A 23,124-nucleotide genomic window follows, 5' to 3' on the forward strand; every position below is an offset into this window, starting at 1 on the left:
GACCTGTTAGATCGGCTTGGGGCATGCAGATGACAGCGGTTTCTTGGGTTGGCTCCCTGAAACTCAAGGGTGCCTTAGAATTCCTTTGAACACAGAGTTGACATTAGTTGCCAGGCTCCCTTCACTGAGAAGGTACCCATGCACAAGCAATGGACAGATCTACACAGAGGGCAACTGAGCTCTAACGTGACACAGAAACCAGATGTTCCTTTTACAAAGAAGCCATGACATAGAAACATAGAAAATAGGTGCAGGAGTAGGCCATTCGGCCCTTCAAGCCTGCACCGCCATTCAATATGATCATAGCTGATCATCCAACTCAGTAACCTGTACCTGCCTTCTCTCCATACCCCCTGATCCCTTTAGCCACAAGGGCCACATCTAACTCCCTCTTAAATATAGCCAATGAACTGGCCTCAACTACCTTCTGTGGCAGAGAATTCCACAGATTCACCACTCTCTGTGTGAAAAAAAACGTTCTCATCTCGGTCCTAAAAGACTTCCCCCTTATCCTTAAACTGTGACCCCTTGTTCTGGACTTCCCCAACATCGGGAACAATCTTCCTGCATCTAGCCTGTCCAACCCCTTAAGAATTTTGTAAGTTTCTATAAGATCCCCCCTCTATCTTCTAAATTCCAACGAGTACAAGCCGAGTCTATCCAGTCTTTCTTCATATGAAAGTCCTGCCATCCTAGGAATCAATCTGATGAACCTTCTCTGTACTCCCTCTATGGCAAGAATGTCTTTCCTCAGATTAGGAGACCAGGACTCTCCTCAAGCAACAACGGATCAGAGCCAACAAGCCAATCTGTGACGCTGACTGACCAATGAGTTAAAACCAAGGAGGATGCCGCAAAACTCTGCAGTATTTCCGCTGCCTCTGTAACTCACCTCATATCACTTTTATCCGACCGAAATGGGATAAAACTACTCAAAGGTAGAATTAAGTTGAAAGAAAGATGTGGCATGGTTTGGTCATTTGAAATGGCAATTGATGTTGGTGAGAAGGTTCTCAAAGTTGTTCTATAATTACTTTGGTTCTGAGGACTCCGTTGTTAATGGAGATTAATGGAAGTCAAGAGACTCATCTTATTTAACCACCAACCTAACCATAAGGACCTACTGTAAGGAAAATTGAGTCATGCGGCACAGAAACAGGTCCTCCAGCTCAACATGCCCATGCAGACCAAAATGCTTCCAGCTACAATATTCCAACCTGCCTGTGTTTGGCCCACATCCATCTAAACCTTTCCTATTAAGTACCTGTCCAAATGCCTTTTAAATGTTGTTATAGTCCCTGCCTCAACAACTTCCTCAGGCAGCTCATTCCACATACCCACCACACTCTATTATAAAGTTGCCCCTCAGGTTCCTATTAAATCTTATCCCTCTCACTTTAAACCTATGTCCTCTGGTTCCTGATTCCCCTATTCTGGATAAAAGACTCAATGCATTCACCCTATCAATTTTTGTCATGGTCTTCTACACCTCGATAGATCACCCTTCATCCTCCTGCTCCCAAAGGGATAACGTCCTAGCTTGTCCAACTTCTCCCGATACCTCAGGAAAATATCCCAAGTCAGTCTGATCGCTGACAATTGAGAAAATGTTATCTTGCTTCATCTGACCATCTCTCAGTCTGATATTCAGTGATATTACTATGAAAGGTTGATGCATAAGACTCAAATGCCAATTACTGGCCTGCTAAGGATTGTCTTACAGTACATAATTGTGGGACAAGCATTGTAGAATAAAAGGGCCTGTCCCACTTAGGCGATTTTTTAGGCGACTGTCGGCGACTGTCAAAGTCGTAGCAGATCGCCAACATTTTCTTTTACCCGACGACAATGACCACGACAATGCCGAGTCAGGTTGAGATTACAGCGTCTTTGGAAACATCGCAAAATTCCCACGCTGTCAATGCTTCTCCGGCGTCCTAATTTTCGCTGAAATCACTGACAAGTCGGTAAGTATATCATATATATACACAGCCGGAAACAGGCCTTTTCGGCCCTCCAAGTCCGTGCCGCCCAGTGATCCCCGTACATTAACACTATCCTACACCCACTAGGGACAATTTTTACATTTACCCAGCCAATTAACCTACATACCTGTACGTCTTTGGAGTGTGGGAGGAAACCGAAGATCTCGGAGAAAACCCACGCAGGTCACGGGGAGAACGTACAAACTCCTTACAGTGCTGCACCCGTAGTCAGGATCGAACCTGAGTCTCCGGCGCTGCATTCGCTGTAAAGCAGCAACTCTACCGCTGCGCTACCGTGCCGCCCTTGTACTTGAGAGTTTTTGAGAGTACTTGAGAGTACTTGAGAGTTTTGAAATATAACACGGTAACAAGGCATAAACTGGATTGACTTCCAGTTTACTAATAGCAGTATTAAGAAATTTAATTTTAAAAGTGGTTAAATGGATTTTTGTGTGGAATGTGGGCATTCCTTGAAAATGTACGGGAAATGCATATCTGGTTTCTGGGTTGCATATCTGGGTTGGGAGCCCCCTTTAAATGTAATCGCTGATGGCCATAAACATCGCAAAAATTCCCACGCTTACCTGACCGTCAAACTGTCGCCTCCAATCTACCTGTCAAATGTCCTGACGGTAAATACATTGGTTTAACACAAGTATTTTATGGTATCTTCAAATGACTTTACTTAATTTAATATTACGTGCTTCTAAATGCATCTAAGAGAACCTAGCAAACCTGGGGACAGCATGCGACAACGCCCATATTAAGCAACGATACCTGGCAACAAGCCAGCTGTCGCTGAGAAATTTTATACCGGATGATTTCTCAGCGACGCGCCGAGATCCACTACGATTCTTGGAAGACTCCTCACGATCATGCCCGCGACACCCGGCGAACTGTCGGCGACAGCCTAGTCGCTGGCAGTCGCCTTAAAATCGCCTAAGTGGGACAGGCCCTTAAGGGAATTTCAGAGAACACAAAACAATGAGCAAACCTGAAAAATAAACGGTGAAAGAATCCCGAGTTGGTTCATCTCCTTGCAGAGTCTAAAGACGCAGAAATTAAAATCACTCTCTTCCACAAGTTGCTGATGGCCTCTTGCACCATATGTGTCACTACCATTATCTTTAAAGATCTCCAGTAAAGATACTGCCTGTTTAAATTTCTGATTCACTACACAGAAAGACACGAAGAAAGACATTTCAGCTTGTAAAATTTCAACTGCACTTTGAATTTTTTGAAATGTACAAGAGACAGTTGGAAAACAGTTAGCAGGAATTTAAATCAAGTTTTCAACGGAGAAGTTATTACCTCAGGGAGATCTCCGCACCCTGAAAAATATTTAATAGTTTCCTGCTACAATAAATCCATTCTATAAATCCTAAAATCTATACTTCCTGTACTTTGTCAGTAGTAACTAAGTCTGAAGAAGGGTCTTGATCCGAAATGTCACCCATTCCTTCTCTCCTGAGATGCTGCCTGACCCGCTGAGTTACTCCAGCATTTTGTGCCTACCTAGTACTAACTAAGAAATATGCAAACACTTCTAAATGTTTTCAAGTAGACCACAACATATTGTGGTTCAGACCACAGAGAGTATGTGGCATCAGAAATATTTGTGACTCATTTGTTGCTTCAGTCCAACATTAATATTCTAGAGGAGGTGTTATTGTTTCATTTATACCTATAGATCCACGAGTGATATATGAGGGGGAAACAATGACTCCTTCCCTCTCAAGGCAGTTTGGACGAGTGAAATTTTCCTTGACGTGAGAATTTTGCTGAAATATTATTTCTTATGATGACGTAAGAGGATATTCAGCCTACGCCAGAGGAGTAATCCAATCCTGACACTCCCCATTTGCCTGCACCCCATTGAAATCTGGATGGGAGCGGCAGTAAATGTAGTTGGGCCTTGGTCACCTTCACTAGTGTCAGGTGCACATGCCAATGAGAGTACTGATACCGGAGGCATCTCGGAACATGGATGACAACCAAAGGAAACAAAATGTCAAAGCTGAGAGGATGGAAATTACTTGGAAACAACAGGCGCAGGATCAGAGGCGAGGAACTGTGTTATTCACAAGAAGTGATCAAGCTGGAAATAGAAAGGATTCAGGGTTAAACATTTTGATGGAAGTGAATATTAGTGGCAGATTATAGACAATAGACAATAGGTGCAGGAGGAGGCCATTCGGCCCTTCGAGCTAGCACCGCCATTCAATGTGATCATGGCTGATCAATCTCAATCAGTACCCCGTTCCTGCCTTCTCCCCATACCCCCTGACTCCGCTATCCTTAAGAACTCTATCTAGCTCTCTCTTGAATGCATTCAGAGAATTGGCCTCCACTGCCTTCTGAGGCAGAGAATTCCACAGATTCACAACTCTCTGACTGAAAAAGTTTTTCCTCACCTCAGTTCTAAATGGCCTACTCCTTATTCTTATACTGTGGCCCCTTGTTCTGGACTCCCCCAACATTGGGAACATGTTTCCTGCCTCTAACGTGTCCAACCCCTTAATAATCTTATACGTTTCGATAAGATCCCCTCTCATCCTTCTAAATTCCAGTGTATACAAGCCTAGTCGCTCCAGTCTTTCAACATATGATAGTCCCGCCATTCCGGGAATTAACCTAGTAAACCTACGCTGCACGCCCTCAATAGCAAGAATATCCTTCCTCAAATTGATTATTGATTGTTCATTGTGACAGAGCCTATAGTGCAGAAAATAGGCCATTCAGTCAATTGATTTTTTGTTGCTATTTTGACTTTACACAAGCTCCAGCCATTTTCACACCATCTGAGTCTATGAGCATCAACTCATGCACGTAGCTGTGCTTTTCTGTTGCTATTTTAGAATGCCAATACAAAGTGGACAGATAATTGAAAAAGGTTGAGATAAAGGTTAATAATTGAGAAAGAGACCTGGCAATGGAGAAGAGGACGGGATGGGGAAGGGGGGGGGGGGGGGGGGGCGGAAGAAAGGAGGACCAGACGTGCGATACTTTGTAACTCTGTCGATGCCCTTTATAGGAAAGATGTTGTCAAGCGATAGGGTGATGTTGACCAGGGTAGGACTTTATTCCTTGGACTGCAGGTGGACAAATTCCCGAGTGGAATAGATCGGATAAACGCACAGAGTCTCTTGCCCAGAGTAGGGAAATCGAGAACCTGATGACCTAGGCTTAAAGTGAGGGGGGAGGTGGGTGGAGGGAGGGAGGGAGGGGGGGGGAGGGGGGGGAGGGGGGGGGAGATCTAATACGAACAGGGTAGCTTTTTATTGCAAAGGGTGGTGGGTGTACGGAAGGAGCTGATAGAAGAGATAGTTGAGGCACATACACTATTGTAATGTTTAGACAGGTACATGGATAGGGTAGGTTTGGATGGATATGGGTCAAAGCAGGCAGGTGGGATTAGTGTAGACGGGTCATGTAGGTCGATGTGGGCACGTTGGGCCGAAGGGCCTTTTTCCACACTGTACGACTATGACTCTATGACTCTAAAGTTAATTTAAAAATTGCTTACAATACATGCGCTCTATGGTAACAATATTACACTATTCATCCTGCTTTGCGTCCAATGTTTTTTTTGCTTTTAGAATGTATTGTGCACAAGCTGGAAGAATGAGATATTTAGAAAGCCCTTGGCCAGATGGAATATATTTGAGAGTCATAATAATATTAGATGGAGATACTCAAGTTGATATTTTCTGAGCTACATAAATAATGGAGTTTTGCCTGAGGACTGGGGTGCCAGGAATGAAAGAAAACTATAAAGACCATGATTGCAAGTCATACAGTGGGGAAGTAAAATTGATTGCCCTTTACACAATATTATATATGAACACATTAGAAGGTGGAATATTGCATCAGTTACCAGCTTGGAAATAATGACACCAGTGACTGATGTTTACCTTTTATTCATTTACAGGGTCCAGGCATCACTGCTGAGAGCAGCTTATATTTTCTATGCGTAATTACTCTTGTGAATGTAGTCATGAGCCACTTTCTTGAAGTGCAGCAATCTTTATCGTGAAGGTAGTCCCACAGTAACGTTGTGAATGATGTCCTTGGACTTGGACTTAGAAGGATGAGAGGGGATCTTATCGAAACGTATAAGATTATTAAGGGGTTGGACACGTTAGAGGCAGGAAACATGTTTCCAATGTTGAAGGAGTTCAGAACCAGGGCCCACAGTTTAAGAATAAGGGGTAGGCCATTTAGAACGGAGATGAGGAAAAACTTTTTCAGTCAGAGAGTTGTGAATCTGTGGAATTCTCTGCCTCAGAAGGCAGTGGAGGCCAATTCTCTGAATGCATTCAAGAGAGAGCTAGATAGAGCTCTTAAGGACAGCGGAGTCAGGGGGTATGGGGAGAAGGCAGGAACAGGGTATGGATTGAGAATGATCAGCCATGATCACATTGAATGGCAGTGCTGGCTCGAAGGACCGAATGGCCTACTCCTGTACCTATTGTCTATTGTCTATTGACAAGAGTACATGGTGGCTATTTCTTTTGAAGTTGCGATATGTGATATTCCAAATGACACGTTAGAAGTTTGCGTGTCACATCAGTTACCAGCTTGGAGATTATGGCAACGGCAACTTGTATTTACCTTTTATTTATTTACAGGATCCAGGCATCTTGTGGGTAGTGGCATCCCCTTGCACCTATTACCTTTACCTTTCCAGGGAGTTGAATTGGGAGACAAAGTCAAAGAAGCCCTGGTGAATGGCTCCCATGCAATTGCAAATAGAGGGAATGGATGTTTAGGTGATGCCTTTCAGGCAGGAAGCTTTACCCTGGGAGTTATTATTATTATTCCAGGTAGTTTCCACCTGCACTTACCAGCCAAGATGAGCGTTCTCCACCAGAAGCCTTGAACTGTGCGCTATTGTGTTCGAAAGACTTTGGAAATTCATGTTCTAACAACTATTCATGCAATTTGTCTGATTAATCTTTTGATCAATTTGGCCCTCAGGGTATTGACGTAAGGTGATTCAGTGAGAGTAGTGCTGTTCTATAATTTGTAATGCCGGGAGAAATTAAGTAGACTAGACTTGCACTCTCTTCAGGCTGTACGAATGGTGGGTGATCTCAATGAAACACGCAGGAACAGACAAAGTAAGGAGTTGGTTATAGTCGATGCTCAGTTGGTGTTTTCACTGGCCAGGGTTTTAGGACTGAGGTCACAAACTCAAAACAAGGGACTGGCCATTCTTTTCAGAGATGAGAAGAAATATCTTAACCCAGTAGGCTGTAAATCTTTTGAACTTAATATCCAGGAGATGTGCGAATATACTCGGTTGCTGAGTTACATTCAAGATCTTTCAATATTAATAGAATCAAGTGATGTGGGATTAGTGCAGATAAATGGGACTGAGGGAAAAAATGACCCATGATCTTATTGAACAGCAGAGCAGGCTTGAGGGCCAAGTGGCCTACTCCTGCTCCTGTTAACATAGAAAATAGAAACATAGAAACATCGAAAACAGGTGCAGGAGTAGGCCATTTGGCCCTTCGAGTCAGCACCGCCATTCAATATGATCACGGCTGATCATCCAAAATCAGTACCCCGTTCCTGCTTTTTCCCCAGATCCCTTGATTCCTTTAGCCCTAAGAGCTAAATCTAACCCTCTCTTGTTTCTCATTATCACCTGCCCTTACATCAGGGTTAGGTGATTGCACTCTCTCTAGTTGGAGAGGCTCATTGCCTGTCATGCATTTTTAGCCATCCGTAGAATAAAGAAAGTAGACTATTTATTTATTGAGCCTTTTCCAAAAACCAGACAGCAAAATGGCATTGGTAGTTGAATTTCTCCCCCAAAAAAGCTTTATTTAGCAATCCAAAGTTATAATACTCTATTTCTAAAACAACATTATAATCAATTTTTATTTACCTGCCAAGGGTGTACAATGGTTGACTAGCTTATTGATCTTTTGATTTTTGTGGGACAGAGAAACGAGAATGTTGAACTGAAGCCAACATCAGTTCCTTCCAGAACATCTTCCTTTTCCAGTGCCTATACTTTGCTGGTTCCTCTGGTCTAATTTGCAATCATTTTTGCCTGTAGGCCAGGTCTCATGGCAGGAACCATCTTGCTAATATTGTTACACATTCTGACAGCCCTTTGCCTTCTTCTGGGTGTCTGACAGATACTGTCAATGAAAGGAACAATCATTGTCAAGTGGTTGTCCTTTGTTCCTCTACGAGAATGTTCTAGCAGATGCTGACTAAATGCCACCATAAACAATCAGTCCACAAAATGCTCCTTGTATCGCAATTTCTTGAGAAAATCTAAACAAGTGCTTACAATCTCTCTTTTATGATTTTGTAACTTCTGTATTCAGGTAATGTATCACATGTTTTGCACAACATTCTTTTTCTGAGTTTGTCTTCAAATTCCTGTCAATTGATTATAGGGCGTTTTTCTGTGAATTTATTTATCCTTTCTCTCTCTTTATTTAACATTTCTCTCACCATTCAAGTGTAGTTACCTAATGACAAGGAAAAAATGTATGTCTTTTTTTTAGAGATACAGCGCGGAAACAGGCACTTCGGCCCACTGTGTCTGCACCGCCCAGCGATCCCCGCGCATTAACACTATCCTACACACACTAGGGACAATTTTTACATTTACCCAGTCAATTAACCTACAAACCTGTACGTCTTTGGAGTGTGGGAGGACACCGAAGATCTCGGAGAAAATCCACGCAGGTCACGGGGAGAATGTACAAACTCCGTACAGACGGCGCCCGTAGTCAGGATCGAACCTGAGTCTCCGGCGCTACATTCGCTGTAAGGCAGCAACTCTACCACTGCGCCACCGTGCCGCCCTAAAAATTTTCAAATTCCTTGCCCTTGCTAAGCCATGGCATCTATCCCAAGCTGAAGTGTCATTTAGAGTCGCTTATGTTAACGTTTTAAGATTAATTTCTCCAACTTCAGATAGCTCCTCTGTCCCTCTCTTTCCCCTCCCCCTTCCCAGTTCTCCCACTGTCTTCCTGTCTCCAACTACATCCTTTCTTTGTCCCGCCCCCTCCCCTGACATCAGTCTGAAGAAGGGTCTCGACCCGAAACGTCCCCCATTCCTTCTCTCCTGAGATGCTGCCTGACCCGCTGAGTTACTCCAGCTTTTTGTGATACCTTAACATTTTAAGAGTTTATTTGGACCAATTATTTTACTCAGCATTTCTTAGTACCATCAGTGATGTGAATTCAGTGTAAAGGGTTACAACATGGTGCAATCACTGAGACCTCAAACTAGGGTTGTTGGAGTAGGAGTGGAGTTGTGATTACTGGGCAGATTGGCCAGCAGTTCTCTTGGTCTGTTGCTCATCCCTGCAAGGGGATACAGGTATTCTAGTCAGCGCAAAATCCAAAGAAGGGACATAGGAACTGAGTGATACTCAGAAGGGTTGCTGAGGAACTGGCCAATCCCACAGATAGAGCCTTCAGCCAATCAACCAGGAATAGTCTGGTCAGATAGAACTAAACAATGAAATTATCATATTCATGCACCAAGAGTATTGTGCTGCATTTTTTTTAACTGTTTTCTTTAATAGAAGGATTTATTATTATTTAACTACTAGACCAAGTGGACCCGTTGGGCCCAAACCTCTTTTGCATTGGTGCAGCACCCTCTCCTCTCCCCCTCCCCCTCCACTCTCCCCCCTCCCCCTCTCCCTTCCACCCATCCCCCCCTCGCTCCCTCCACCCCCACTCCATCCCGCTCAATTCCCCGTATCCTCCTTCCTCACCCCTCCCTCCTCCCCCCCCTCCCTCCACCCCCCTCTCTCCCCCATCTCTCCCTAGGAGATAGATTTAAACTTTAAAATGTGAATAACTTAAAATATATAACACCGATTTCAATGAAACTTCTTCCATTAGCACCAAAGGGACGACGGTGAGTAAGGTGGGCCTAACATTGTCGCGCTATCATGTACCGTTTTGGCTGTAGTTCAGGAACAAACAAACAAACAATCGAGAGTTTCAGTATATAGATATTAAAACATGGTAAAGTATGACTTCTAAGATAGACACAAAATGCTGGAGTAACTCAGCGGGACAGGCAGCATTCCTGGAGAGAAGGGATGGGTGATGTTTCCGGTCGAGAGCCTTCTTCTGACACGACCTGAAAGGTCACACATTCCTTCTCTCCAGAGATGCTGTCTGTCCCGCTGAGTTACTCCAGGATTTTGTGTCTATCTTCGGAGTAAACCAGCATCCACAGATCTTTCCTACACCAAGTATGACTTCTGATCTGTAAATACTCTACTGATTATAAAACAAATTGGGCTAGTCATTCATTCCTCATATTGGTACACCAAAGTATTAATCAGTCTAAACTCTTGGAAATGTGTAAAAAGGCAATTTAAATTCACAACAGCTACTTCATTTAATGTGCACCGTGCATTGATTTAACCAGAAATTGAACAGTACAAGCAAATTCTTAATCAAACATGACAAGTGATCTACATTCTGGAGACCGCAGTGGCGCTGAGTTCAAAAATATACACAGCGCAGACACAAATATTTTATCTGTCGCTTTAGAGGTTTTAGAAGTCACAAATCAATCGCTGCAAGTTGCTGGATTAAAATGATGGTTGTGGGCAATATCTTATTCACGTCTCCCTGCCCAGTCATTGTTTCCAGTGAATTCTGCTGGTAGTCATAAGGAAAGCTCGTTAATGTATCTAAACTGGTGCCTTGTAATCACATCACACCCCAGTGTGATTTTAACAGCTTAGTGCCCAGAACCTGCATTGTGGACCTCAAACTGGCAAAACGAGATGCAGGAGCATAAAATGCTCAAAATGGTAAATGTTACAATTATTCACCTGACTTCCCAAGGAATGCCATCACCCCTGCACAAAAGTAATCGTAATACCTTTCACAACTTGCCGGAACTAATTTGGTGTAATAGATAATAGACAATAGACAACAGGTGCAGGAGGAGGCCATTCGGCCCTTTGAGCCAGCACCGCCATTCAATGTGATCATGGCTGATCATTGTCAATCAGTAATCCGTTCCTGCCTTCTCCCCATACCCCCTGACTCTGCTATCCTTAAGAGCTCTATCTAGCTCTCTCTTGAATGCATTCAGAGAATTGGCCTCCACTGCCTTCTGAGGCAGAGAATTCAACTCTCTGACTGAAAAGGTTTTTCCTCATCTCCATTCTAAATGGTCTACCCCTTATTCTTAAACTGTGGCCCCTTAAATTTACATTTTTTTGAATGCCCTGACCAATGCCTTGTTCACCAATCTGTCTACTTGTGTTGCCACCTTCAGCGGGCTGTGGACTTGCTGATCTATATTGCACTGTATACTTTGACAGCCTTTCTCACAGTCTGCATCTCCACAATCTTTGTGTCATCTGCAAACTAACTAACCAACCGACGTTTATGTCCATATCATTTATGTGTATGATGTTTTCACGAGAGAGTTAGATTTAGCTCTTAGGGCTAACGGAAACAAGGGGTATGGGGAGAAAGCAGGAACGGGGTACTGATTTTGGATGATCAGCCATGATCATATTGAATGGCGGTGCTGGCTCGAAGGGCCGAATGGCCTACATTTGCACCTATTTTCTATGTTTCTATATAAAACACAAACAACAGAGTTCCAACCACAGATCCCTGTAGAACTCCACTGGTCACTGACATCCAACATGAATAACGCCCTTCCACCACAATCCTCGGTCTTCCATCAATAAGCCACTTCTGCATCCATACGACCAATTCACAGTGAATCCCATGCACCTTAATCTTCTGGATACCATGAGGAACTTTATTGAATCCTTTACTAAAATCTATGCAGATAACATTGATCACCCTACCCTCATTGATGTCCTTCATCTCTTCAAAAAAATCAATCGAGTGAGTCAGACTTAACCTATCGCATGCAAACCCATGCTGACTCTCTCCAATTAGCCCATTCTTTTTCAAATGGAAGGAAATTCCATCCTGAAGAATCATCTCCAACAGCTTCTCAACCAGTGGCGTGTGGGGTCGTCTGCCTGGTATTTCATGGATCATCTCCATTTCCCTTCTGAGCCAATGGAACAACATTGGCTACTCTGCAGTCCTCCAGGACCTTGTCTGTGCAATCTCCTCTCTTGCCACTCATAATCACCTGAGATAGATCCCACCGGGCCCTGGGGATTTACCCTTCATGCTCTTCAAGAGGACCAAAAACCTCCTCCTTCTTGATTTCAAACTGCTCCTGCATATCTTTATTCTCCACATCAATCTCACTGCCCTCAATGTTCGTCTCCTTGGTGAATACAGAAGCAAAATACTTGTTCCGTACCTCACCTACATCATCTGACTCCAACCACAGATTCCCACCTTTATCCTCGAGCTGTCCTACCTTTTCCCCGGCTACCCTGTTGTTTTTAATATACGTATGAAAAGCCTTGGGATTTTCTTTGATAATTCATCGAAGCCAATTCTTAGCCCCCTTTGGCCCTTCTAATTGGTTGCTTGAGTTATTTCCTACTTGCTTTACATTCCTCAAAGGCCCTCTCTGATGTCATCTTCTTAAACATACATACGCTTCCTTTTTCTCTTTGACTAAATTTCTAACCTCTTTGGTCATCCAAGGTCCCCCTACCTGTACTGGAACATGCCATTCCCAAACTTTGGTCAACTGGCCTTTAAACAATTCCTCCCTATCAAATAAACAAAAAGACACAAAATACTGCAGTAACTCAGCGGATCAGGCAGACTGAAGAAGGGTCTCGACCCGAAATGTCGCCAATCTATGTTCTCCAGGGATGCTGCCTGACCCACGGAGTTACTCCAGCACTTTGTGTCTTTTTGTGTAAACCAGCATCTGCAGTTCCTTGTTCCCATGTATCAGATGTCGACTTGCCCAATAACCATTGCTTCCAATTTATCCTCCCTAACTCCAGGCTAATGATATTGTAATCTGCCTTAATTCACTTTTATTTCATTCCCCTTTGTCCAGACTTATTCCTATTCAAAGCATTCTTAAACTTATGGAGTTGTGATTGCTATTTTGTCATGCATTGCCTGTCAGCTGGAGTTCTAGGAACTGTCTGGTTTTCAGTTGAGATTAATAAAACAAAAAGACCACTGCCTCTGGTAACCCTTAACTATATGTTTCTTGGTGCAACCAATTACATGTTCATAAACTATGGACAGGCGAACGGTATTGAGAAAAGGCCAAACGCAACTCAACATATTATTTCATTTTACAATTTCTAAGAGGAAGTAAAAGCAAACTGGACCACATGACTCTGATTGCAGCCTGCAAATTAATCTCCATGTCTGCCTCTGGAGAAAGTACCACCCTGAACAGAGCCGGAGCTGATTTGAGCAGTGACCCCAGTTCCCTGCCCCTAGACCGAGAGGACCCAAGTCCTGCCCGCTCAGAACAAAGTAAAGAAACCATGTATAGTCCAGTTCAGTTTATTGTCAGTGAAAAGCTTTTGTTGCGTGCTAACCAGTCAGCAGAAAGACAATACATGATTACAATCAATCCATTTACAGCGTACAGATACATGACAAGGGGAAATTATTTCAATGAATTTACAGGGTACAATCAGAGTCATGTGGATTAATTTGCTTTTATTTCTCTTAGAAATTGCAAAATGAAATAATATATGTTGGAAAAAACTGCAGATGCTGGTTTAAACCGAAGATTGACACAAAAAAGCTAGCGTAATTCAGTGGGTCAGACAGCATCTCTGGAGAGAAGGAACAGGTGGCATTTCGAGTCGAGACCCTTCCAATATGTTGCGTCGTGTTTGTTCTTTTCTCATGACAGTCTACCTTTCCTGAGTTTATGAATACCTAATTGATTGCACCAAGAAACGCATAGTTTCGAGTGCATTGTAAGAAAAACACAAGGAATGGCAACTATATCCAATAGTTTTAGATTGTTGTTACCTGTCACACAAGACTTTCAAGGATAAACGTCCATCGCAAATTTACCTTCCTGCAGCTGTGACATACAATTTAATTCCGTCTTGATTTCAACCTTCAATGTATCCATTTCATGGCATCCATATTCCTCTGGGTGAAAAATGTCTCCTCATGTTGGTTCAAATAGGGACTATGACCCATAATTCTAAACTCCCCAGCCCAAACAGAACAAGGTCACCATGTCTGCTTTGAAGAATGTTAACATTGGGCTAAAAGAAAGTGCATTCAGGAATGCAGAAACCGGCAGGGATCCTGGTAAGTGGGTGAGAAATAGAAACATAGAAACATAGAAAATAGTAAGAGTTGGAAAAGTTTAAGAAAGGTAAAGAGCCAGGACATTAACATTGTTTTGATAAATAGGGAGATGAGACCATCAGGAGCAATGCATCAACCTTGAAAATTGGTAATGGTGATCTTGTAAATTATAATATGGAGATGGCTGCTATGTTGAGCAATGACTGGTTTCACCAAGATGCAGCTCAGAACGCCACAGGAGATCCTTCTTCCCTGTAGCTATCAAACTGTACAACAACTCCCCCTTCTGTCGTGGGATAGACTGAGTCCCCATTCCCCCCTCCCCCACCCCATTACCCACTTCTATTTCTATTTCTCTTTCTATTTCTCCTCCTCCTCCTCCTCCTCCTCCTCCTCCTCCTCCTCCTCCTCCTCCTCCTCCTCCTCCTCCTCCTCCTCCTCCACCATCTCCTCCTCCTCCTCCTCCATCACCATCTCCTCCTCCTCCTCCTCCATCACCATCTCCTCCTCCTCCTCCTCCTCCTCCATCATCATCTCCTCCTCCTCCTCCTCCATCACCATCTCCTCCTCCATCTGGCCTCGCAGTTCACTTTTCTTCCCTCCTTATAACACGGCCTTTTGCCTCCTTTTGATCTCTGGTCTTTGTCCACCCATCTTCTATGTTTTTTGCTCAGGATTTCAGCATCTGCAGCTGGTTGTGAACAATTAGACCAATGAGCTTGAAGTGCATGGTCAGAAAACAAGTAGATTGTGAAATTAACCGCAATCATTTGAAAAGGCGGCAGAAATGACAAGGGATCTATTGATATTGGCTTACGTCCAGACAGGATTTTATAAAGCCCCTCTCAGCAGCATAGGCCAAAGCTGAGGCTCATCGATCGTAAATGACCTGGTGAGGAACAAAGTTGTGCAGCAAAATACATTGGTCAGGATAATAGGCAGGTGCTGTAATCAGCAGTTTCCATCTCGAGGGGAAGGTGTTGGATCTGTCCGGGCAGCAGTGGTCACTGGATTCATTCCAGGAAAACAGATCAGCAGACCTAATCTGGCAAGAAGGATGTGATGAGCTAGATAATTTCATACATAATTGGCTTCATGGTCGGAAGCAGAGGGTGATGGTGGAAGGATGTTTCTTGGAACAGAGGCCTGTGACTAGTGGTGTGCCTTCGGTGCTGGGACCACAGCTGTTTGTGGTTTATACCAACGATTTGGATGGGAATGTGCAATGCATGGTTAGTGAGGTTACAAATGACACTAAAATAGATGGTATTGTCGACAGTCATAGAGGTTGTCAGGAATTATAAAGAGAGAACTTGTTCAGCGGGGTAATTAGGCCAATGAATAGCACATGGAATATATTCAGATCAGTGCAAGGTGTTGCAGTCTGCAAAGTCAAACCAGGATAGAACGTTCACAGTGGAGACTAGGGCCCCGGGGAGTGTTGTAGAACAGAGGCACCTAGGAGCTCAAGTACATAATATTGTTCAAAACCATCTCAGAATCCACATGGTTTACAATTCACATCAAGTCAAGGGAAACAGTTCCCCGAAAATGGCATTACAGGTAGATAGGGTGGTGAAGAAGGCTTTTGGTACATGGGCCTTCATCTGTCAGGGTACTGCGTATAGTTTAGCTTAGAGATACACAGTGGGAACAGGCCCTTTGGCCCATCGAGTCACACCAACCATTGATCACCCATGCATTCATTCTATTTTGTCCCACTTTCATAACCTAGGAGGCAATTTAGAGAAACCAATTAAACTACAGACCTGCACGTCTTTGGAGTGTCAGAAGAAACTGGGGCGGCACGGTGGCGCAGCGGTAGAGTTGCTGCCTTACAGCGAATGCAGCGCCGGAGACTCAGGTTCGATCCTGACTACGGGTGCCGTCTGTACGGAGTTTGTACGTTCTCCCCGTGACCTGCGTGGGTTTTCTCATAGATTTCCCACACTCCAAAGACGTACAGGTATGTAGGTTAATTGACTGGTAAAATGTAAAAATTGTCCCTAGTGTGTGTAGGATAGTGTTAATGTGCGGGGATCGCTGGGCGGCGCGGACCCGGTGGGCCGAAGGGCCTGTTTCCGCGCTGTATCTCTAAATCTAAAATCGAAACCGATGCAAGAACATACAAGGAGAATGTACAAACTGCACACAGACAGCAGCCACAGTCAGGATCGAACTCGAGTCTCTGGCGCTGTGAGGCCGCAGTCTACCACTGCACCACGCTGCCACCCATATATGTTATATATGGGACGTTCTGTTACAGTTGTACAAGACGTTGGTGAGATTGCATTTGGAATATTGTGTTCATGTTTGTTCACCCTGCTAGGTGATTGTGTTCACTTTTGGTCACCCTGTCATGTCATTAAACTGAAAGGAGTGCAGAGAAAATTTACATCGATGTTGCAAGGAATCAGGGCCCTAAGCAATACGGAGACTTTGAGCAAGCTAGTACTTTATTCCTTGGAGCGCAGGAAGCTAAGGGGTGTTCTTAGAGATGTTTAAAATCATGAGGGGAATTGAAAGGGTGAATGCTTAGAGTCTTTTACCCAAAGTAGGGGAATTAAGAAGCCATTTAAGATGAGAGGGGAAAGATTGAACAGGAACCAGAGGGACAACTTTTTCACTCAGAGGGTGGTGGGTATGCAGGATGAGCTGCCAGAGGAGGTAGTTGAAGCAGGTAAAAGACACTTGGACAGGTGCATGGGCAGGATAGGTTTAGAGACTATGGTCCAAAATGGGGGCAAATGGAACTAGCTTAGACGGGGCATCATGGATGAATTGGGCCAAATGGCCTGTTTCCGTGCTGTATGACATTATGACTCTCGATGTCTCTAGCTACGTGACTGGAAAGGTTTAGAGGGATGTGGTTTAAACATGGGCTAATGGGACTAGCTTAGATGGGCACTTGGTCGGCATGGACTAGTTGGGTGGAAGGGCGACTCTATGACTCTCTGGGTATGGGATTGGTCTGGCCCAGAGGAGGTGAGCACTAGGATAGGAGATGTAAACACTATTGTGTTATTTGTGCAAAACTATCCTGTAAAGAAAGTACAGGCAGAATGTTTATGTCTTGACTTGACCGTTTCAGTGTGAAGCGGTGGTGCTGACAGCATACAGAATCATTAGACGTTAGTATTGAATTAAATCTCAATCCTGTGAATTGAAAGTGCTTGTAGGTCCCAGACTAGAAGTTATTAATGACATACTTGAAGGCATTTGACTTTTATAAATAACAGTTATAGAGTGATACTTTTTGAGTCTTAACTTGCCCACACCGGCCAACATCTACACTCCAAAGACGTACAGGTTTGTAGGTTAATTGGCTGGGCAAATGTTTAAAAAAAATTGTCCCTGGTGGGTGTAGGATAGTGTTGGTGTGCGGGGATCTCTGGGTGGCGCGGACCCGGTGGGCCGAAGGGCCTGTTTCTGCGCTGTATCTCTAAATCTAAAAATCTAAATCTAAAGTCCCATCTGCCTGCATTTGGCCCATATTCCTCTAAACCAGTCCCATCAATGTGCCTGTTTAATGTTTCCTAAACGTTGCGATAGTACCAACATTGTTGTAATCTAGATTTTGCTTGGTACGTGTTTCCCGCAACTTATGTGAATTGGGAATGGTATAGAATATGATATCGTTTTGAACAATATTATTGTCAGTAGAACCAACATTATTGCAATCGTGTGTACAAATATGGATGTTGTTATTTGTCCGTTTAGTATACACACAAGCGAATGGCTAAACTGAGACTTTGGATTCAATTTTAACTCAGGACTGGCAGGCATGCAGGAAGAAGTCAGTCAGAATTGCAGCAATGTTTTCCCTTTGGACTCGGTTTGTTTAGATACCGCCAAGTATTTTAAATGGCTCATATTTCACTGCTGATTTTTTTTGTGCATTGCAGTTTTGACTGATATAATACTGGCTGCTCACAGTAGATGGGAATTGGGCATTAATGCAGGGCAGACTGCAGGGAGGATCCAGTGAGGCGTGCAGTGATGTTTTTCCATTACTGTAGCAAGTACTGAGGCAATGTGATGCCCATGAACCATGTAAGCTGAGCGGCAAGATAGATTCTCGGCCTTCAGGATGGATGTGGGAAGATCCAGGAGTCGAATCACTACTAACTGTTTAAAATGCTTTAAGTGACATTTTCAGTTGGGTGGAATAAGGTCAACCCGTTTCAGTGCCAGCGGGTACCAACGTCAGCCCCGTTTAAACGATCCTCTCGCTTCAGCCACTTCTCCCGAGACAATCACTCCATCCGTTGTGATGCCAGGCTCCTTCACATGCTCATTGACAGTTAAGCATCTGTGTCACCCCAAACATACTTCTGTTTCACTGTCAACAACTATGTTTCAGTCATACGATTAGACCAGACTGGATATCAAGGCAGAACATATTTTTTACATTTAAAATAAAAAATCAAGTCTGTGCATCTTCTGACCAGTGATTATGTAATGGGATAAATATTCGACGAAAGAACAGGTTGGAACAACCATTTGTTTGTTGGTCTGAAATTAAAAATATTAGTTCAGCTTAATTTATGGTCATGTGTACTGAGGTACAGTGAAAAGCTTTTGTTGCGTGCTACCCAGTCAGCAGAAAGACAATACATGATTACAATTGAGTTATTCACGGTGTACAGATACACGATAAAGGGAATAACATGAATAACGTTTAGTACAAGATAAAGCCAGTAAAGTCCAATCAAAGATAGTTGGAGGGTTTCCAAAAAGGTAGATAGTAGTTCGGGACTGCTCTTGTGTTGATGTAGGATGGTTCAGTTGCCTGACAACAGCTGGGAAGAAACGGTTTACGCTAGCTGCAGTTTCAGTGGGAATGTAACAGAGAATATTAAATGTTTAAGAACATGTTGTTGTGTAAAGACTGCAGCGGTGGAACTGGGAATAATTTTTGCCGGATGACATTGCAAAAATGTAGCTCTGACATTTTGGACTCTGCTCAGGATGGTACTAGACTGAAATGCTTCCAGAATAGATGGATAGAGATTCTACCTTCCATTCATTCCTGATCCAACCACCAGCATCTTCCTCAGGAATTCTGGACAAGTGGTGCAGCGGTAGAGTTGCTGCCTCACAGCGCCCGAGACCCGGGTTCAATCCTGACTACGGGTGCTGTCTGTACGGAGTTTGTACGTTCTCCCCGTGACCTGCGTGGGTTTTCTCCGGGAGCTCCGGTTTCCTCCCACACACCATAGACGTACAGGTTTGTAGGTTAATCGGCTTGGTGTAATTGTAAATTGTCCCTAGTGTGTGTGGGATAGTGCTCGTGTGTGGATATGGCTGGTCGGTCTGGACTCGGTGGGCCGAAGGGCCTGTTTCCGTGCTGTATCTCTAAACCTAACTAAAAGTGGTCCAGCTCCCTGCCCATCCTAGAAGGAAGCACAATACTTGTTTTGTGGAAAATAGGATTTCAATAACATGCTTCACCAGATCTACAAAGCAATCCATCGAGGGATGATTTGGGACTTCCAAATCCAGGTAAATGTATGGTTTCCTTGCAAATACAGGAGGAACATATTGAATTTCCTTACCATCCCTTACTCTTCCCAAGCCAATTTCTGTAGGTATACCATCAAAGGCATTCTATCCAGACCTCTGCACAGACTTGATTCAAACATGGATCAAAGAGCTGAACTCCATAGGTGTGCTAGCCACCGGCAGTGAGGGACATGCATTGCTTTGCAATTTCTGTTGAAGAAACACAGTAGATGACAGATCACAGTCGTATTACATACCAGTTACAGCAGAAGCACTACTCACTATGTTTCTTAGTCCATCCCATTTATTGAAAATGCTCCTTGAAGACTTACGAGTCTCTCTCTCCCTCTCTCTCTCTCTCTCTCTCTCTCTCTCTCTCTCTCTCTCTCTCTCTCTCTCTCGCTCTCTCTCTCTCTCTCTCTCTCTCTCTCTCTCTCTCTCTCTCTCTCTCTCTCTCCCCCTCTCTCTCTCTCCCCCTCCCCCTCTCCCCCTCCCCCCCCTCTCTCTCCCCCCTCTCTCCCTCCCCCTCTCTCTCTCTCTCTCTCTCCCCCTCTCTCTCTCTCCCCCTCTCTCTCTCCCCCTCTCTCTCTCTCCCCCTCTCTCTCTCTCTCTCTCTCTCTCTCCCCCTCTCTCTCTCTCTCTCTCTCTCTCCCCCTCTCTCTCTCTCTCTCTCTCTCCCCCTCTCTCTCTCTCTCTCTCTCTCTCTCTCTCTCTCTCTCTCTCTCTCTCTCTCTCTCTCTCTCTCTCTCTCTCTCTCTTTCTCTCTCACTGTTTCCCCCCTCACTCTCTCCCTTGTTGAGCTTTTGAAATTACAAACTTTGACCCGGTAGAGGGAATTTCTAGGGGCAGCAGAAAAGTTTTCAACAAAGCCTGCGTATAGACAGGATCTGGAGTATGGTGCAGCCCAAAGAAAGGAGAAACCGCCAAGAAAGAAAGTCCACCTTGTTGACCAACGACCAAGGGTAAATCAGCCTGTAATACGCATGGTGACCATCAAGCTGCACTGCCAACAGTTTCCTGTTGACTCCAAGGGATATGAGGAGAAGACAGGAACAGGGTACTGAGTGCGGATGATCAGCCTTGATCAAGGTGAATGGCGGTGCTGGCATGAAGGGCCGAATGGCCTATTCCTGCACCTACTGTCTATTATCTATTGTGGAGTCCAATTCCGCTCCAATTGGTTTGGGTATGTTTCCTATATATAAGTCACGCATGAGAACAGATCAGGGTTCTCCAGGCATCACATGTACTGATGGGGGATGATTTTGTGAGTACTGTCACTGGGCTGCAGTGAGCAACATTGTTGGAGGTCCATGTCCCGTCATACCGGGCCTTTGGGTATCTATATATCTGAAGGTGACTGCAGGATAATCCAGTTCCTGGCTCATTGACAGTGGCAGTGACCTGAACTGGGCAGAAGGTAACGTGTCCCACCCCACAATCTTCACCGGCATCGCTTCAGCAGGACCCTTGTTTCCCAGCTATTGCTCTGCAGTTGTACAGGGCCCTAGTGAGACCGCACCTGGAGTACCGTGTGCAGTTTTGGTCTCCAAATTTGAGGTAGGATATTCTTGCTATTGAGGGCGTGCAGCGTAGGTTTACTAGGTTAATTCTCGGAATGGCGGGACTGTCGTATGTTGAAAGACAGGAGCGACTAGGCTTGTATACACTTGAATTTAGAAGGATGAGAGGAGATCTTATCGAAACGTGTAAGATTATTAAGGGGTTGGACACGTTAGAGGCAGGAAACATGTTCCCAATGTTGGGGGAGTCCAGAACAAGGGGCCACAGTTTAAGAATAAGGGGTAGGCCATTTAGAACTGAGATGAGGAAAAACTTTTTCAGTCAGAGAGTTGTGAATCTGTGGAATTCTCTGCCTCAGAAGGCAGTGGAGGCCAATTCTCTGAATGCATTCAAGAGAGAGCTAGATAGAGCTCTTAAAGATAGCGGAGTCAGGGGGTATGGGGAGAAGGCAGGAACGGGGTACTGATTGAGAATGATCAGCCGTGATAACATTGAATGGCGGTGCTGGCTCGAATGGCCTCCTCCTGCACCTATTGTCTATTGTCTATTGCATTGTGGGACTGTCGTATGTTGAAAGACTGGAGCGACTAGGCTTGTATACACTTGAATTTAGAAGGATGAGAGGAGATCTTATCGAAACGTATAAGATTATTAAGGGGTTCTGTGCATTAGCATTACGTGGAAGTGTTCTTCTTCAGTAGATCTAAAATCAAATGGTAAAATCACTTCACAGTCATCAGGGTTAATGCCAGTCTTGTGCTGCCATAATGCTACTAACACCCGTTAAAGCATCTAGTATAAGAAAATAACTGCAGATGCTGGTACAAATCGAAGGTATTTATTCACAAAATGCTGGAGTAACTCAGCAGGTTAGGCAGCATCTCAGGAGAGAAGGAATGGGTGACGTTTCGGGTCGAGACCCTTCTTCAGACTGATGTCAGGGGGGCGGGACAAAGGAAGGATATAGGTGGAGACAGGAAGATAGAGGGAGATCTGGGAAGGGGGAGGGGAAGAGAGGGACAGAGGAACAATCTAAAGTTGGAGAAGTCAATGTTCATACCACTGGGCTGCAAGCTGCCCAGGCGAAATATGAGGTGCTGTTCCTCCAATTTCCGGTGGGCCTCACTGTGGCACTGGAGGAGGCCCATGACAGAAAGGTCAGACTGGGAATGGGAGGGGGAGTTGAAGTGCTCGGCCACCAGGAGACCAGACTGGTCAATGTGGACCGAGCGCAATAAATCAACCCGTTAAACACCTCGTCATAATTTGGCATTCTGTCCAAGAATAACCCTGCTGAATAACTGAGCAATGCAATGGAAATGACAATTGCTATTGCAGGGTAAATCGCAGCGTTATCAATTGTACGTGTCAACTGTGCAGCTCATCGTCTTTTATGCACCGTACACAAGTGAAACACAGCTTAACGCACTTTGTATGACATCATTGATGTTGTTCCTGAGTTGCTCAGCAATGAGGTAGAGACGTATTATCAAAGCTACTCTCAGCGTTGTCACCTATTGCAGCTTTGCCACAGTCTTAGAATTGGAACAGCCAGGGATGTCACAGAGGTGCCTTCGACCAACCTGTTTGAGAATTTTATGGTTGAAAAATAAAAGGGTTGGGCTTCATTTCAAGGATCAGAAGAGGTTCACGTGAATTAGAGATTAAAAAAATGAGCGTCCTAAGGTTTTCATTAAAAGCCTGTTCAAGTATCATGGACTTCCAATAGATTCGCTGATGTTTGCTCACCTCGTGAGAATGCGAGGCTGTTCAGGGATCAGAGAAAAGTACTCTAATATGTAGAATATAGGTGAAACATTCCAGTGCTGCTGTGCTGAAAGTAAGATGGCAGCAATTTATCCCCAGGTCGTCAGTGAATCTGGAAAGCTTGTCAAAAGCATTC

The 23,124-nt window shown here is 44.3% G+C and overlaps 1 protein-coding gene across 1 annotated transcript in view; it reads left to right on the plus strand.

Annotated features, from left to right (window-relative positions):
• The window catches only part of LOC144598679 (galactosylgalactosylxylosylprotein 3-beta-glucuronosyltransferase 1-like), a 104,597-nt gene that overhangs the window by 898 nt on the left and 80,575 nt on the right, over window positions 1-23,124 (plus strand). The gene's annotated exons all lie outside the window — the stretch shown is intronic.

This window comes from Rhinoraja longicauda, chromosome 12 (assembly GCF_053455715.1).
Source record: "Rhinoraja longicauda isolate Sanriku21f chromosome 12, sRhiLon1.1, whole genome shotgun sequence".
NCBI lineage: Eukaryota > Metazoa > Chordata > Chondrichthyes > Rajiformes > Arhynchobatidae > Rhinoraja > Rhinoraja longicauda.